This window comes from Neomonachus schauinslandi, chromosome 13 (assembly GCF_002201575.2).
Source record: "Neomonachus schauinslandi chromosome 13, ASM220157v2, whole genome shotgun sequence".
Classification (NCBI taxonomy): domain Eukaryota; kingdom Metazoa; phylum Chordata; class Mammalia; order Carnivora; family Phocidae; genus Neomonachus; species Neomonachus schauinslandi.
In genome coordinates, this window is record NC_058415.1 from 30,668,696 (window position 1) to 30,686,457 (window position 17,762).

Sequence of the window (17,762 nt, forward strand, 5' to 3'; positions counted from 1 at the left end):
CTTAGTAATGACACACATTTAAAATATTTGGAACAAATGTTAACAAAATGTGGTGAATAAAGCATGGATTAGAGTAGGAAGACCATCAGAAAGAATCATTTGTGTTGGTCTCAAGTTTCTTGTTGTAAAATAAATGAATTAAATCAGAAAATTCAAAAATCTCTCCAATATTTGTTTTTTTCCAGTAGAACATTCTTCACTGTATTTCACTTCCAACAGCATTCAAGAGTGGAAAAAAATATGAAGAATATTCATTTCACTGATCTGTTTTGAGTGGCAAATAAACACTTTAAAGTCATTTTGAAAAAAAACAAAGTATGAAAGATTGTACAATATAATAAAATAAAAACAACTATAATGTAGTTGAGATTTATGTGCTTATTTTGATCCTAGGTGGAAAAATTTGTATTAAAATTTCCAAGTAAGACGATCCAGCAATTGCACTACTGGGTATTTACCCCAAAGACACTAATGTAGGGATCCAAAGGGGTACATGCACCCCGATGTTTATAGCAGCAATGTCCACAATAGCCAAACTGTGGAAAGAGCCAAGATGTCCATCAACAGATGAATGGATAAAGAAGATGTGGTATATATATACAATGGAATATTATGCAGCCATCAAAAGGAATGAGATCTTGCCATTTGCAACAACATGGATGGAACTGGAGGGTATTATGCTAAGCGAAATAAGTCAAATAGAGAAAGACATGTATCATATGACCTCACTGATATGAGGAATTCTTAATCTCAGGAAACAAACTGAGGGTTGCTGGAGTGGTGGGGGTTGGGAGGGATAGGGTGGCTGGGTGATAGACATTGGGGAGGGTATGTGCTATGGTGAGTGCTGTGAATTGTGTAAGACTGTTGAATCACAGATCTGTACCTCTGAAACAAATAATGCAATATATGTTAAGAAAAAAAAAGAAGAAGAAGAAGATAGCAGAAGGGGAAGAATGAATGGGGGGAAATCGGAGGGGGAGACGAACCGTGAGATACTATGGACTCTGAAAAACAAACTGAGGGTTCTAGAGGGGAGGGGGGTGGGTGGATGGGTTAACCTGGTGATGGGTATTAAAGAGGGCACGTTCTGCATGGAGCACTGGGTGTTATGCACAAACAATGAATCATAGAACACTACATCTAAAACTAATGATGTAATGTATGGTGATTAACATAACAATAAAAAATTAAAAAAAATTTCCAAGTAAGAGAAGGTCAAATAACTGAATAATTCCTGAAATACAGTGAAATCACTTTATATTAATGGTTGCAAGTTAGTGCTGTATAGTAAGTTTTCATTGTATAAATCTTAAGATTTTGAAGACAGAATTTAGTTCATAATATTCAAATTTACTTAAAAATTTTTATTGCAGTAGACAGGTAATAAAGTATTCTTATATTAGAATTTCTTATTATATTTTAAGAAGAAAACAATGAGATCCTTTTAATATTTGTGAAATGTTGTAGTCATTACCATATAAATTTTATATGTTCACTTTCATATAAAATATTAGTAATATATGGACCATATGTTACTAATCAATATTTAAATTCTTTTAAATACTTGCTGATGTAACTTTATGCCATAGTTTTATCTTTACATGAAAAGATGAAATGGATAAGAGATGACTTTTCCAATCCTCTTGGGGTTTGTGTGAATCTTGTTTTCTGTCCAGCCTCTGTGTGTATTTTCAGCAATGTGTGGAGAGGAAGCATCTCTATAAGCTCAAATTTGCATGTCTCTTTCATCACCCAGCAGTGAGATAGATTGATTTTTACTTCCTTTTTCATCCTTCTAACCAATACACCCTGCCTCCTACCCAGGTTTTTCTTTGACTTTTGAGACTGGGGATGTTGAAGGCTTGTTACACCAATGCTCAGTGAGAAGCCTGTGTAATCTTGGCAGATTCTTAACGTCACAGAAACTACAAAATGTTCTCAGTTGCATCAAGTGCCATAAAATCACAAAAGCCACAAAATATTCTCATAAGTATGAAATGTCATATATTCTCTGTGTTAATTCGCAGGCTTAGACAATGCTGTCTTTCAGTGGAAAGATTTCCTGCAGTGCCACATTTTAGGGGAAAGAAGAAATGTAATACTTTTGGTGGGTGCATGTTGAAGTACCGCTCAAGTTTTCTACCCAAGAGCAGAGCTTGGGCCCCAGGGAGTCTGATGATAGAGCTGGAACTGCCACAAATTGTTTTAATAAATATACTTATGCTTGTTTTTATGTAAAAATAAACTTTAATTTCTTTTTTTTTTATTATGTTTAGTTAGCCAACATATAGTACATCGTTAGTTTTGGATGTAGTGTGCAGTGATTCATCAGTTGCATATAACACCCAGTGCTCATCACAACATGTGCCCTCCTCAATACACATCACTTTTTTTTTTTAAAGATTTTATTTATTTATTTGAGAGAGACAATGAGATAGAGAGAGCATGAGAGGGTCAGAGGGAGAAGCAGACTCCCTGCTGAGCAGGGAGCCCGATGCGGGACTCGATCCCGGGACTCCAGGATCATGACCTGAGCTGAAGGCAGTCGCTTAACCAACTGAGCCACCCAGGTGCCCCCCATCACTTCTTAATACAGGCTAACCAAGAAAAATAGAGAGAAAACATAAATTACTAATGTAAGAAATGAAAGAGGGACCATCACTACTGATCTCATGGACATTAAAAGGATAATAAAGGAATATTATGAAAACTCTATAGCCATAAGTTTTATAACTTAGATGAAATAAACCAATTCTTTGAAAGCCATACTCTACCAAAACTCATACAAGGAGAAAGAGATAATCTGCATAAGCTTGCATCTACTAAGTAAATTGAATCAATAATTCATAATATTCCAAAACAAGAAGCACCAAGGCTAGGTGGTTTCACTGAGTTGTGCCAAATATTTGAGAAAGAAATGATTCCAATTCCCTACAATTGCTTTCTGAAACTAGAAGCAGAGGGAATATTTCTTAATCCATTCTTTTTTTTTTTTTAACTAAAACGATGATTTTTAATGGGAACCAGAGGTATGGTTACAATTACATAGTCCTACACAAAAAACCTGTGGCTGATCAGGAGTTGGAAGGTTACAAAATAATGAGGGTAACACTGGGTACAAGATGAAAAGCTGTTGCAGAACCTCAGGAGCCAAGCTAATACGGCCTCTCCTTGCGATCCTGTCTGTGCTCATCTGGAGTCCATCTTGCCAGGGCCAAAGTTACCTCTGTCCCCACAATCCCGGCCCCCTCGGGAGCTCCCATGGTCCCCGCCTCGGCCTTGGTAGCCGCCCCGATCATAGCCTCCTCTGCCACCACGACGATCATCTCCATAGTTACCCCCATATGAGAGCCTTCTGGTCCCCCTCCTTGGCCATCTGGTTTAGGGGCCTTACATTGGTTGCATTCATTCCTCCAAGAGAAGTTCATGTTCTCACATATAGGATTAGGACACTTCAGTCACCAGCTCGCTGCTGGCCGCTGCCACCAGCTCCTCCACTAGGGAATCCTCCCTGGCCACCGCCACCACTGCCATGACCTCCATAGCCTCCATGGCCCATGGGTCCTCCTTGCCCTCGGCCTCCACGACCATTGCCACCATCCCGATTGAAGTCTGCTCGCCAAGTAACAGATGAGACCTTGATGGGATTCCCAGAGAATTCTTTACCATCAAACCAGTCAGTAGCTGCTTTAGCAGAAGGTGGGTCATCAAACAACACTGTTGCCTCTCCCTTCAGCTTGCCCGTTTCCCTGTCTGTGTACAGATTAATCATGGGCTGTCCTGTTTTCTTATTTGTCTTAATAATACCAATCTGTTTGAAGTAATCAGCCACAGACTCAATTGTAACATTTTCACCCAAGGCTTGCACGAAGATGGTGGTGTTGTCTGAATTATCCTGTTCAGAGTCATGACGTGATCCCTGGTCCCGAGGGCCACCAAATTTATTGAAGCCACCATGGTCACTTCTGCCCATGCCGCCTCTGCCTCCACGGCCACCGCCACGACCTCTGGGTTCATAGCCACCGCTGCTGCAGTTGTAACCACCGCCACTGCCCCGGCCGTGGCCCCCATGGTCCTGCTGGCCTCACCCATAGCCACCGCCACCATCACTCTGGTCCTGATTGCCATAACCGCCACCAGCACCACTCATGGAGGACTGATCTTGGCCATAGTTACCTCCACTGCTACTGTTGTACTGGTTCTGCTGTCCATAGCCTTGAGGGGGATTATAGGAGCTTTGCTGCTGTCCATAGCCTTGCTGCTGTCCACGATAGCCAGACTGCTGGCCATAGCCCCACTCTGGGGCTGCCCATAGCCGCTGCTCTGAGAACCACTACCATAACTTCCCGAAGTGCTGCTAGGGGCTGGCTGCTGGCCATAGCCAGGATAAGAGGACTGTTGCCCATAAGATGACTGAGAACTCTGGCTACCACCTTAGCCACTGGTTAAGCCATATCCCTGGGGAGCTGATTGAGTGCCATAGCTGTTCTGGGTCTGTCCATAAGAAGAACCATAGCTGCTCTGGCCATAGCCTGTAGTGTCTGCTGACTGTCCCTAACCACTGTAACTCTGCGGTCCATAGGGCTGATTGCTCTGCTGGGAATAGCCCTGCCCAGGCTGGGTGGGGTAGGCCCCATAGCTTCGGGTTGCTTGTTGGGTATAGTAGGTTGAGGCCATGTCTGCAAATGTGCGCACAGGCCGACAAGCAACGAGATTCCAACACCACAGAGCACCGGCACCTCGAGGACTCTCTTAATCCATTCTATAAGGTGGATGCCTGGGTGGCTCAGTTGGTTGAGTGACTGCCTTCAGCTCAGGTCATGATCCTGGAGTAGCAGGATCGAGTCCTGCATCGGCTCCCTGGTCAGTGGGGAGCCTGCTTCTCCCTCTGCCTGCTGCTCCCACTGCTCATACTCTCTCTCTGTCAAATAAATAAAATCTTAAAAAAAATCCATTCTATAAAGCTAGCATTATCCTATTACGAAAACTAAATAAAGATATTATGAGAAAGGGAAACTACAGACCAATATCACTCATTAATATAGGTGCAAAAATCCTCAACAAAATATAGGCACATTGAATCCAACAGGGAATTCAAAGAATTATACACCACAACCAAGTGGGATTTATTCCAGGTATGTGAGGTTGATTCAACATTCAAAAATTAATTAATGTAATCCATCACATCAATAGACTAAAGAAGAGAAATTATAGATCACATAGACAGATGCTGAAAAATCATTTAATAATCATGATTTTAATCATTCATTATTAAAAACTCTCAACAAACTAGGAATGGAGGGAAATTCCTCAAGTCGATATAGAACTTTCACAAAAACATACACATCATGTTTAGTGATTGTGAACAAGGCAAGGAGGTCTCCTCTCATCACTCCTATTCAACATTGTATTGGAAGTCCTAACTGAGGCAGTAAGACAAGAAAGGAAATACAATGTATACATATTGGACAGGAAGAAATAAAACAGTCTTTGTTCACAGATGACATGATTGTTTATGTAGAAAGTTTGAAAGAATTGACAAAAACATTCCTGGAACTAATAAGCAATTATAGGAAGGTTACAGTATATAAGGTTAATATACAAAAGTCAGTTGCTTTTCTATTTACTAACAATGAACAACTGGAATTTGAAATAAAAAAACACGACACCATTTTCATTAGCATCAAGAAAATGAAGTATTTAGGTACAAATCAAATTAAATATGTATATGATTTATTTGAAGGGAAACAAAAAAAAACTGATAAAGAAATGAAAAATCTAAATAAATGGAGAGAAATTCTATGTTCATAGTTTGGAATATGAACTCAATGTTGACTAAATATTGTCAAAATGTAAGTTATTCCCAACTTGGTTAAGAAATTCAATATAATCCCAATAAAAAATCTCAAAAGTTATTTTGTTGGTATTGACAAACTGATTCTAAAGTTTATATGGGGAGGCAAAAGACACAGAATAGTCAACACAATATTGAAGAAGACCAAAGTCAGAGGATTGACACTGTCATTGTGCACTGATCTGGCTGCAGGGCTTCGCCATGAGTTTGCATATGGCAGTGGACGCTGGATGAGAGTTGGGTGGGCAGCATGCAGTTGCACAGCTAAAAGAGCTAGCTGGGTTAGATAATTCTCTGTTGTGGGAGCCATCTTATGTATTGTAGGATGTTTAGTAACATCCTACACAAGGATTGAGAACCACATCTCTAGAGAAATGAATGGTATAGGTGCTTCCAAACTAGAAGGTAGTTTGGGCTTGGGGAAAATTTAATTTCATGAGTGATGTCTGTGTTGTTGCTGAAGCATCAGGCACATGTATTCTGATTGGAAGGGCTGTCAGGGACTCAGTGTTGCAATACCCATACTGGGCATCTAAAATGAAAATGAAAAAGCAACCTGTGAAATAAGAGAAAATATTTGCAAACCATATATTTGTTAAGGGGCTAAATCCAAAATATATAAAAAATTCATACAGCTCAATAATAAAGAAAAACAAAACAATTTAAAAATGGGTGTGAAGTACATGAGTAGACATTTTTCTAAAGATATAAAAATAGCCAACAGGTATATGAAAAAGTGCTCAACATCCCCTATTGTCAGGAAAATGCAAATCAAAACCACAATGAGATATCACATCACACCTGTCAGAATGGCTATTATCAAAAGTACAAGAAATGACAAGTGTTGGTGAGGATGTAGAGTAAAGGAAACTCTTTTGCACTGTTGGTAGGAATATAAATTGTTGCAGCCACTGTGGAAAATGGTATGGAGGTTCCTCAAAAATTAAAAAAAAAAACAAAAAACTACCATACAATTCAGCAATTTCACTTCTGAGTATTTATCTGAAGAAAATAAAAATACTAATTTGAAAAGGTATATGTATCCCTATGTTTGCTGCAGCATTATTTACAATAGCCAAGATATGAAAACAACCTAAATGTCCATCAATGGATGAATGGATAAAGAAGGTGTGATACACACACACACACACACAATGGAATACTACTCAGCCATAAAAAAAGAATGAAATCTTGTCATTTGCAACAACATGGATTAACTTTGAGGGCATTATGCTAAGTGAAATAACTCAGATAAAGACAAATACCGTATTATTTACCTGTATGTGGAACATAAAAAGCAAAACTGATGAACACACAAAACAAAATGAAACCAAACTCATAGACACACACAAAAAAACATATTGCTAGAAGGAAGGGGGTTGGGAGAGTGGATGAAATGGGTGAAGGGGATCAAGAGGTACAAACTTCCAGCTATGAAATAATTAAGTCATGGGGAGGTAATGTACACCATAGTGACTATAGTCAATATTATTGTAGTGCAAATTTGAAAGTTGCTAAGAAAATAAATCTTAAAATTTCTGATCACAGAAATTTTTTTTATAACTTTGTATGGTGCCAGGTGATAATTTCACAATATACACAAGTGACAAATAATTATGTTGTACAATCTAAACTAATATGATGTATGTCAGGTATACTTCAAAAAAAAAAAAATAAAGCAGAAAAGGATATCATGTTGTTATTTGTAACTAGCGTATTTGAATCCCAGGAAAGGTTGAGAGAGTAACACATTTTCTTGCTGCAGAGCACTCATTCCTAGGAAGTAGGTGGACTCTTGCATCTATTGGCCTGACACTGGAAATACGGCCTCTTCTAAGGCGGAGTCCTGTGACAAGCATACTGCTTCATTTCTGTTGGTTGAGCACTTCAGGTTTTATCAGAAGAGATTATAAACTAATGATAAATCTTCCAAAGCATCCAATACTTCAATTTACTATTTCTTGGATTTATGTAAAAGTGATTAAGGAAATCTGTGAAACAAGAACATAAATCACTAGATGAACATCTGACATTTAGTGAGCCATTATTAACGATTAGAGAACACTCAGAGTAGTAGGTAATAGAAGACTTTCAAATTATATGAAACTCAAGTTCTGTGGAGTGAGTAGAAATCTAAATAGACATGAGCTTTTTCTCATTTAAGACACATCTGACTTAACTATTGTGAAATTATGGATGAGTGAGAATTAGAGAAGAACAAAACAAAACCCCTTTGCTAAGGAGGCCCAAACAGTAAAAAATGGAAAGAGATTGAGAAATAATGAGAAAAATCAAAGCCTGTGGTTTTTTCTCTGCATCATTCAGTCTTAATCTGTGCCCTTTTAAAATGTTTATTGAGAGGTTTCCCATGCCAGAGTTTAACCACTTTCTTTACTATCTGACTCTATAGTACTCTTTTTTAATCTGCTTCTTAACTATAAATTAGTAATTAAACAGCAAAGTAATAGAGTAGAAAAAAATTCAGGTCTTAACATACTTGTATTAGTCTTTATTGAAGTTCTGAGTCAGTTTATTTGATAAAACGATTACTGACGCCTACTTTTGTACTCAGTTGTAAGAGGCATAAGAAATCACATGTAGGAACTTGATAAACTGGTCTCAAGCAGGACTTCAGAGGAATGAACAACAAGCCTTTCCAAATTAAACAACCAGAACCTTGCCTCCCTCGGCATTAATTCTTTTGATATGAGTAAGACATAGCCCTCACAGCAGAATGGCAAAGCTTTGAAAGCATTATCTCAAAGGACAAAAATAGAGCATGCAGAAATGTACACTGGAGCTCGGAGAATTCCACAAACTGAAAATAGATGAGAGTGTGATAAACGATGAAAATTTTATTGGAAAGCACTTGAAAAAATGCCTGGTGGAAGAGTCTAAAATTCATTTCTCCTGATATCTTATAGAGATATTTTTAAAAAAAAGAAAGTAATTAGCTCAGGAAATCACCTGTCAGAGAATGATGACAGGACAGACTCTTCTGTGATGACCTCCAGTAAGGACCAAATCCTCCTTAGGGTTCATCCTCTGATCCTCCCGGGATAGGGAGTTGGGGTACTTGTCACCCTTCTACCTGTGGGAAGTGATTTGTGCCTGACTGCATGTTAGACAGGGGAGTGGTCTGAAACCTAGATAGATAGTCATAAAAGCCACGTCAGGGACACTTCAATATAATGTCTGGAGGAGTTGAAATGGAAAAAAAAAAGATTTCAGACTATCTAGAGCCCTGAAAGAGCCTTCTAAATCCTACCTACCAACTGTTTAGATCACCGGTTTCATCCCTAAGGGAACATCAGAAAATTAAGGAGGTGAAAGCCAAACTCAAACCTTGCTGCAACTTTTGGAAAACTCAATCTTTGCTACGAACCCTCAGGTTTCATGGGATGATCCAATCATTGATTTAAGAATAAGAGTAATAAAAACAGAGGAATCAGCTCTATTCGAACATTCAGAATCCAAGGAGTAATGACAAAATGACTTTGGAGCCTTTAGTCCTTGTTTACAGAGCAAACAAGACTAGTATTAATGGCCTTTGGAAAGATGCCCTTTCATATTTGACACTGAGTGCATCTGATACAAATAGAAAACCTTGAGAAAATGTGAGTCCGTCTTCCTTAGAGGTCACCATTTATTATGTAAACACTGAGAGCCTCCTTTGTTTTCCTTGCTGGGTCTGTACCTCACAGCTACCCTGGCACACATCCAGCCCAGCCAGGTACCCTCTGACCAGCCCTTCAGATGGATCTGCAGTCACCTCAGAAACCTCAGGGTCACCTAGTGATGAGCTCACCAGGTCCCTCTGCACCCTGATGCCATTCTCCTCTGTCTCCTCATGTGAGTGTCCTGTGGTAAACAAGACTTTTACTCTACGTAGACACCTGAGACATCCTCACCTGGCTCACCACTGCCTGCTTGCCTGGTATCAAAAGGAGCCCTTCGAGCAGCACTGCAGACTACCACTTACTATGAAAATCAATCTGACATCTAAAATGTGCTACAGTGTCCTTGTGTGTGTTCTGTGTTTTTGTTTTTGTTTTTTTTTTTAATTTGAAAAACAAGGATGATGTCAACATCTACATTAGGAAGTATTAGTAAATTGAGACTTGTTATCTGAAGAATTAGTCATGGCTCTAACAGGGCCAAGACAGGGAAACAGATACACTGACTTGAGTGAAATAATAATGCTGAGTGATTTTCATTCATTATTATTCATTTCATTCATTATTAGGTGGGTTGTATTTAGAGTAATTGCTAAATTATAGAATTATTCTCTTATCAGCTTTGTTACACTCTCATACCTGGGTGCCTAGAGCAGAATTCTTAAAATGTGACGAAGGTGCATGTGCTGGAGGAGGAGGAAAGAATCCATTTATTTGTTCAACCAAATGGCTAAATGAACTATGATCAAGAGCTGGGAATCTAAAACACTTCCTTCAGGAGTGCCTGGGTGGCTCAGTTGGTTAAGCGACTGCCTTCGGCTCAGGTCATGATCCTGGAGTCCCTGGATCGAGTCTCGCATTGGGCTCCCTGCTCGGCACAGAGTCTGCTTCTCCCTCTGACCCTCCCCCATCTCATGTGCTCTCTCTCATTCTCTCTCTCTCAAATAAATAAATAAAATCTTAAAAAAAAAAAGAAAACACTTCCTTCAATTTATGCTAAGCAAAATTACCTTAAGCATGAACACCCCAGCTGCAGCAATTAAAAAAATATTAAAAGTTACCAAAAGAATGCAGCAAAAAGATTGCATGTCCTGAGTCTTGGATCAGATCTTAGGTGCAGTCCTTACAAGCTGGGAGATCTTGGGCAAGTCACTGAATGTTTCTAAGCTTCGGTGTCCTCTTCTGTAAAATGTCAACCTCACAGGACTGCTCTGAAGAGTTAAGTGTGACAATAAATTTGAGAACATTTTGTCAGTGCTATTCAAATGGTCTCATTTTAGAATTTATTGCTTTTAGAGCTATGTAAGTTGTGTACTGAGACACTTAAAAATTCTTTACCACACGTGGCAGGGTTCAGAGAGCCCTGATTCACACGATGCTGATTCACAAATGTCAACCACATCTAACTTTGGGGCATTTCTGGGAGCCTGTGGTGGCGAGCACTTCCCTCCCCACGTGCTGCTGCTGCTGGTGGGTTTCATCTGTTCTCCTTCCCATTTCTCCTCAAAACCCCAAGGCCACCCCCACCAGTAGCACAGACCATACCTTGCACTTAAGGTAGATTCAATATACATTTTTGTAGTTGACCTCTATAATTAAGCACCAAGCATAATTAAGCTTCCATATGAAAAAGTCTTGCAATTTCCAAAGAACTGACAAAAAAAGGTACATTTGAAGATCAATATATTTGGAAATTGAGGACTGCCTGCACAATATTTTTTCATGTGAAGACCTGGCATAATTTTTCTCTAAATTAGATAAAAGATATACCCTGACTAATGTTTAAAGCTATGGGCAGTTGTAAAATCCTGTTGTGATTCCATTTACACTTGTACCTGCCAAAGCTTAATCAAATTAGGAGTGGAAATCCCTCAATCTGATAACAGTTATCTATAAAACAACCTAGAGATAAACATGGTGAAATATCAAATGTATTCCTTCTAAGTCAAGAAAAAGACAAGGATGTCCACTCACATCACATTCTATTCAATCTTGTACTGGAGGTCCTGATAGTACAGAAAATCAAGAAAAAGAAATGAAAAATATAAATCAAAAAGGAAGAATTAAAGATGTCTTTATTTGTAGATGGTGATTGTGTACATAAAAAAATCAAAGGAATTCACATGATGGAGCTGAAAATGATATGTATTTTGATCTAGGTAGTGGTTACAGAGGTAGATACTCAAGTAAAAAGTCACTCAGCTGTACCCTTAAGATTTATGAATTTTATTTTATATAAATTGTACCTAAAAATAAGCTATAAGGATTTAAAAATAATTTACATTTATTTATAACCATGTATACTTTAAAAGCATACCTGCAAATTATTTGACACTCCTCCCTTCAATATATGGAGCTTAATGCCTCGCCACCATAATGTGGACTGGACATGATGACTCCAGCCTATCAAACCATCAGATCTGCCCTGACCTGCATTTTGATTATAACCTTGTGAGAGATCTGGAGCCAGGACCACTTGATTAAACTGCTCCCACAAAACTGCAAGAGATATTAATGTTTATTGTTGTTTTAAACCAAAAAATTTTGGGGTAATTTGTTATACAGCAATAGATAATATCTGTCTCCAGGGTTAGTGGTTATATTTGAGTAGTATAGTTCACAACTATAAATGATTGAAATGTTTGAGGTTCTTTATATCTTATGTTCTAATCTGGAAAACCAGTGTTGAGTGCTGTGTATAAGGCATTATTTAAATTAGAACATATCTAGGTCTGATAGTAAAATGTGCAAGTAATACTATGTTATTAAATTTCTAGTTGTCTCTGAATAGACACTTTTCCAAAGAAGACATCCAGATGGCTAACAGACACATGAAAAGATTCTCAACATCACTCATCATCAGGGAAATACAAATCAAAACCATGATGAGATACCACCTCACACCTCAGAACGGGCTAAAATTAACAACATGAGAAACAACAGGTATTGGTGAAGATGTAGAGAAAGGGGAACACTCTTGCACCGTTGGTGGGAATGCAAACTGGTGCAGCCACTCTGGAAAATGGTATGGAGGTTCCTCAAAAAGTTAAAAATAGAACTACTCTATGATTCAGCATTTGTACTACTAGGTATTTACCCAAAGGATACAAAAATACTGATTCAGGGGTGCCTGGGTGTCTCAGTCATTAAGCGTCTGCCTTCGGCTCAGGTCGTGATCCCAGGGTCCTGGGATTGAGCCCCGTGTCGGGCTCCCTGCTCTGTGGGAAGCCTGCTTCTCCCTCTCCCACTCCCCCTGCTTGTGTTCCCTCTCTGACTGTGTCTCTCTCTGTCAAATAAATAAATAAAATCTTTTTAAAAAATACTGATTCAAAGGTGTACATGCACCCTGATGTTTATAGCAGCATTACCAACAATAACTAAACTATGGAGAGACCCCAAATGTCCATTGACTGATGAATGGATAAAGAAGATATGGCGCGCACACACACACGCACACACACGCACACACACACACACACACTGGAATATTACTCAGCCAACAAAAAGAATGAAATCTTGCCATTTGCAATGATGTGGATGGAGCTAGAATATATTAAGCTAACTGAAGTAAGTCATTTAGAGAAAAACAAATACCATATGATCTCACTCAATGTGGAATTTAAGAAAGAAAACAGATGAGCATATGGGAAGGGGAAAAAGAAAAAAAAGGAGAGAAACAAGCCCATAAGTGACTCTTAATGATAGAAAACAAACTGAAGGTTGATGGAAGGAGGTGGATGGGGAATGGACTAGGTGGGTGATGGGTATTAAGGAGGGAACTTGTTGTGATGAGCACTGGGTGTTGTATGTAAGTGATGAATCACTGAAATCTACTCTAGAGACCAATATTACACTGTATGTTAACTAATACAATTTATTTTTTAAAAGATTTTATTTATTTATTTATTTATTTATTTATTTATTTATTTGACAGAGAGAGAGAGAGAGCACAAGTAGGCAGAGCAGCAGGTAGAGGGAGAGGGAGAAGCAGGCTCCTCGCCAAGCAGAGAGCCCAATGCGGGGCTCTATCCTAGGAGCCTGGGATCTGAGCCAAAGGCAGACACCCAACCAACTGAGCCACCCAGGCACCCTAACTAATAAAATTTAAATAAAAAAAAATTCTAGTTGCCTCGTCCCACTTTTGGACTCCAGATGAATACAAATTCTCTACATATTCAGAATAGGTTTTTTATAGCCATGGTGGGTAACAGAACAAACTAGAGCAAGAATGAGAGAATCATACTAAAGTTGCTTTTGGGGAATTTTTCCATGGTAGCAAACCATGGCATAAATATTGAGGACCCCTCTTGTCAAAGTGACAGGGTGAGAAAGAAGTGGAAGGAAACTGCTTCCTCTCCAGGAACAGTTCTTAGTCTCTAAGCAATTGCATGTTGATCTCATTATACTAAGTTTGTTCTTATAAATTAGATTTCAAGTCCCTATAAATCATCTTCTTGTTTATACTTTTGAAGCACCAAAAAGTCAGGTTGGTACTTACACAGTGATAAATGTCTGGTTAGGACAGTGTCCCCATCATAACAGCTGCCTCCCTAGCCAGCTTCCTGTGCTTATGGGCCCCTCAACCTTCAGCTTTCAGAACTATTTACAGCTTGTTGTTATTGTTACAAGGCATAAATCCTTCTACACACACTGAATGATCACACATAGCAGTGTATGGCAATCCTTTTAGCTTTCAGTAAACTAAGAAACCTAATTCTCAACAAAATGCCATAATTTGCAGCCCCAGGACTTCTTCAGATTAGTCCTTTCAGTATTAGTGGAAAGAAAGCAGCACAGATGTTTCCAACTCAGTGTGCCAGTCTTCAATACCTTTTCTGCGGCTTTTCCATTCAGTCCATAATTTCAACAGTAAGTTTGTTAAATGAGCCCTTCAAAATTCATGATAATGAATAATTTTAAGTGATTTAAACCATAAGTACTAGAAACAAGTAAGCCCTTGATAATGGATATGTAAGAATTTCCCCTCAAAAGATCATTAGTATTTCCCTACAATTACTTGTGGTTTTCTCAGAGTATCAATTTTCTCTGAAGAGCAAGGAAAAGTTAAAGAACAGGAATAAATACCTGAACAAGCATGTCTTGACCACACACATGTTCTTGATGCCTTTTACACACACAGTGTGTCCTTTTAACAAAACACACACCTTAGGGGGAAAATGAGCAGGTATGGATGGTAATATGCAGTTCAGTGGAAATTACTCTTAAGCTGACAAAGTTAAGATTCAACCATAAAACCATTAATTTCAAGAAATATGAAAGCAGAAATTTTTTATGTCAGGAGAGAATTTTATAAGTAAGAATCACAGTGGGAATTAATGCTTAATAATAATAATGATAGTGACAGTAATTTAAAAAATCATGAAAATAATATAAAACACCTCCCTTTGCCCCCCCCCCCCAATTTGAAGTACTTTCAGAATTAAGTGGAAGGTGATACCACTGAAGTAAGATGAAGGAACCCTGGAAAGATTTCTTTGTTAAAGGAGCTTTGGAAAACATAAGATGAAGGTAAATAATAAAGTTTGGATGGATGTAAGTACACATTGCTGTGTTAATAAAACTACGTCACCTATATTCTGCTCTAGTTGGAGTTTTGATGGTCGACATGAAAAGAAATGGGAAGGGAAGGTGAGGGTCACAGGGAGTGTGGTGCTGAGAACACTCGGCAGAGGTGATGAAAGGCAGATTTGTAGATACAAAAAAAAGGAAAACTTAATGGGGAGATAGGAGATGCCAGACTGAGGGACATTTTTGGTCACTGGAATCTTTGGCTCAGTGGGGCCAAGGCTGGACAGGGGTGGTGGTGGCAAGGGGAGAGGTGTCAGAAGGTTTCAGTCTGTGACCTCAGGACAGGCGCCTCTCTCTTATCACCTCCTCAGCCAAGAGCCCATGGGGTTATCTAAGCACACTCTGATCTTGCAGTGGGAGTGTTATGCATTTTATTCTTGCTTTGATCCAAGAGATTAGTGTGCTCTTCACCACGTTCTCCATGAAGAGAGTGGGGACAGACAGGATTTAGAGGAAACCCGGGGGACCTGCTTACAAGCTACTATGCTTAGAGGCAGAGAGCATTCTAACTTTTCCCCCAAGATAAAGTGAAACTGCAGATATCCAGGACAGGAACCAGCTCCCAGCCTGTGTCTGCACAAGGACATTCTCTACAGTGGAGGCAGAGCCTGGGCGACAACTCATAGTCCCCTAAAAAAGGGTTTTGTGTGTTACCAGACTATCTTGGTCATCATGTGATACCTCCTTTCAGACTTTTCATCAGCCAGTGAGTCAACACACACCGAATAACCACAGCGTGCTATTAGTGTTAAGTGTTCAGTCATATTAAAGGGCCTTATAGGGGCACCTTGACATGGATATGTAAGAATTTCCCCTGGCTCAGTTGGTTAAGTGTTCACCTTTTGCTCTCGGCTCAGGTTGTGATCTCATGGGTTGTGGGATGGAACCCTGAGTTGGGCTCCCAGCTCAGTGGGAAGTTTGTTTGAAGATTCTCTCCTGCGGCCCCTTCCTCCTCATGCTCTCTCTCTTTTTCTCCCTCCCTCTCTGAGTGGATGGATAAATCTTAAAAAAAAAATAGAGGGTCTTATAACATAGGCCACATTTCTTTCTACTTTCTAGGGCTTTGCCCGTGTGCACACTGGCCAGAGAATCTTTATTTATACCATTTCAAGAACACCATTATAATAGAAGTTGCCTCTAAAAATGCAGCAGTTAATGTTGTATGGAGCAAAAAGAAATGGAAAGAGCAAGCAAGGGTTTTGGCATCAAAACTAGATGCCAAATCTGGTCCAGCTCCAGCTGAGAGATCTTGGGCCAGCTGCCTGACCTCTGAATGTTTTCCCCTCATCTATAAAATTAGGATACTGTTGTTGATAATGATGTTGATCCCTAGCTCCTGCTGTTAGGAATAACACATAAAGTGTGAAGGGTAATGTGAGTGTCAGCTGTTCTAGCTGTAACTCAGGGTTGGAGTCCTTGGTCCCATGAAAGCCTAGATCTGCTATTTCTGGCCCATAGCAGGGTTTCCTGGAGGTGAGCATGACAAGCTTTTCATGGTGGGTGCAGACAACCTCAGGTTCCGAGGAAAGCCATCTCCAGACCTCACTAGTAGCCCTGATGGATGATAGAGACTTCTGTGCAGATGTTGTGGGGCAGGATCATGCTTACTGTCTTGCAGGCTTATGCAAAATAAGCTCTACTCTACATTAGTTTTTAGAAATTATAAACTGCTGCAGGGCTCTGAGTCTAGATTCAATACTTTTGAAATCTTGATAAATAGAATTAAAGGAAAACATACGATTTAGAGACTATCAGGTGTTTTCTTCTTTTATGAAAGGTAAAGTCTGAATTGCAATTTTTCTCTTTGAGAAAAGTTAAAAAAATTATCTCACTATTGGTTTAGTTTTCCAAAGATGAAGCCAAGATCCTATACTGGAATGGAGTTCAAGACAATGTAGAACTACATGGCTTTCTACAATAATGCCAAGGTGGTCTTTACTGTGGGTAGAATTGCATTTCTTCATTCATTCATTCATTCACTTATTCATTTAACTAGGATGCACTGAGCTACTGTGTGCCTACCTCCTCTAGGTCCTGAGTGCTGCCCTCTGGAGCTCATGTCACTCATGCTGGGTACTGTGCAGTCAAGGGGTTATCTGACAGGGGATGGGCCTGGTCTTGGAATACTTCCCTGAATAAGTGAGTTGAAGCTAAGATCTGCAGGATGAGTCAGGGACTTTATAGTGGAAGGAAGATGAGTACTCACTTCGGTGGCACAGACTAAAATTGGAACAATACAGAGAAGATGATCATAGTCCCTGTACGAGAGTGACATGCAAACTAGTGACATGTTCTGCATTTTTGCATGACAACATGAATGTATTTAATACCATACAACTGTATACTTAAAATGGTATATTTTATGTTGTGTCTATTTTACCATAATAAAATAAAGGGGGGTACTGTTGAGAAGGTCCTGCTGCAGGCAGAGGGGATAGCAGGGAGAAATGTCTAGTGGGAAGGAGCATGGATGCGAACAAAGCCAGCAGGACTTGTTTGTCAAGATTCGGGGGGTGGTGTGTGGCCCAAGATGAAGCTGGAGTTGCAGGCAGAGGCCACATCAAACCTGGATATTGACGTCCTGAAACCAGTGGGAGTTTGTGGAGGGCTTTCATCAGGGCAGTGATGTATTTGTGTTT

The 17,762-nt window shown here is 39.4% G+C and overlaps 1 non-coding gene and 1 pseudogene across 2 annotated transcripts; one reads left to right on the forward strand and one right to left on the reverse strand.

Annotated features, from left to right (window-relative positions):
• Window positions 1-3,158: 3,158 nt before the first annotated feature.
• LOC110569924 lies at window positions 3,159-4,680 on the reverse strand (annotated as a pseudogene). The gene has a single exon (XR_002479694.1). The product of XR_002479694.1 is annotated as an RNA-binding protein FUS-like (transcript).
• A 12,644-nt stretch (window positions 4,681-17,324) lies between these two features.
• On the forward strand, window positions 17,325-17,426 carry LOC123326540. Its single transcript, XR_006541162.1, has one exon. It is a non-coding gene; the product is annotated as a U6 spliceosomal RNA (small nuclear RNA).
• Window positions 17,427-17,762: the final 336 nt, after the last annotated feature.